This window comes from Botryllus schlosseri, chromosome 12 (genome assembly GCF_051294905.1).
Source record: "Botryllus schlosseri isolate E-star chromosome 12, Bs_hap1, whole genome shotgun sequence".
Classification (NCBI taxonomy): domain Eukaryota; kingdom Metazoa; phylum Chordata; class Ascidiacea; order Stolidobranchia; family Styelidae; genus Botryllus; species Botryllus schlosseri.
The window spans coordinates 1,363,501-1,364,817 of record NC_137247.1 but is presented as its reverse complement, the minus strand read 5'-3'; the positions used below and the strand labels follow the sequence as shown (position 1 = coordinate 1,364,817).

The following is a 1,317-nucleotide window of genomic DNA, read 5'->3' as shown; positions in this document are numbered from 1 at the left end:
GACCGTAAAAGCGTAGCGCACTAACATTATAAATGCATTCATTTCGGTGTATGGACTTGGGTTGCGAGATACCAATAAATCTCAGATTCAGGTCACAGTCGAAGAACTACTGATTCCAAATATTATTCAGAAGAACTATGGTGATACAGGGGGAGTCATCGGATTTTCAGTAATATATGAGTCATTGAAAAAGTGTTGGTTTAGCATGATAGAGAAAATAAATTCGATATGTCAAGGAAAATGTAAAATGTCATGCAACTACATTTCCATGCTTCCATGCGGGACTATACCGCTCGACGAATGGGTTGGGACAGCTCAGACTTTCCCCCGCGCTGCCCCGAACTAAATAATAATACATGCTGCATTGCTTCTGCCATATTATGAATAAAGAATCAATCATGAAACATCATACTTTTCTGACATATATATTTCCGTTTTTCCTCACAACTTCGATCATTCCAGAATCCAGTATGGTATATTAGTCCGCAGTGTTCTTTACCTGCATAATTATTAGGGTCGCCCGATGCCCTGTTAAATATAAATTATTACTACCAGGATATTTCATAGATGGTATGCTCCACGTCGGCAGCATCAATGGTCAACCGAGGTCGACAGCAACATATAGGCGTGTTAGGGGTGTTTTAGGCTCTTCATAAGCAATGTTCCCTCTAAGCTGCGCACGTGTGCAATTGCGCAATGCTGTCAAAGCTTCTGCACACAGAAAATCCAAGCTGCGCACAAAAAATGCGAAGCGAAGACGTAATTTTTAGTCGTTACCCACTGTTGTCCAAGGGTCTGCACAGTGAGTTGGGGAGTGCGCGCAGACTCTTCATAAATTAGAGGGAACATTGTTCATAAGCCTCCTGGATAAACAGTGTCTGACAAAAGCCCAATACAAAAGTCGACCATGCCACAAATCGCCTTGGTGTAAAGTAAGAAATATGGTCGAAACAACATGATTACAGAACAACAAAATTGATTACCTTTGATCAGTGATTTAAATACAGAGAAAATACGGCCCATACACCTCCTTACCTCCCGCTGCATATAAATGAGCTGCATCTTCACGGCATACAATCCCCGCCTAATCCCCCATGGGATGATATTTATATATGTGTGGACGACAGTTTGTATTCGCAAATTGTTAATTTACACCACCCTATTGCCATTGAACTAACTTGCAACCAGTACATTAATGAAAAATATAGGAACCACACAAGGATCTACAGTGACGGCTCTAAAAACGACCACGGATGTGGCGCAGGATTCTTTGTCGAGAGTGTTAAGTACTCTTTTAATGTCACTCTCCCACAACAA

At 41.3% G+C, this 1,317-nt stretch overlaps 1 protein-coding gene and 1 long non-coding RNA gene across 2 annotated transcripts in view; one reads left to right on the top strand and one right to left on the bottom strand.

Moving 5' to 3' along the window:
- The window catches only part of LOC145452915 (uncharacterized), a 212,329-nt gene that overhangs the window by 68,238 nt on the left and 142,774 nt on the right, over positions 1 to 1,317 (top strand). The gene's annotated exons all lie outside the window — the stretch shown is intronic.
- The window catches only part of LOC145452903 (receptor-type tyrosine-protein phosphatase alpha-like), an 85,383-nt gene that overhangs the window by 49,227 nt on the left and 34,839 nt on the right, over positions 1 to 1,317 (bottom strand). The gene's annotated exons all lie outside the window — the stretch shown is intronic.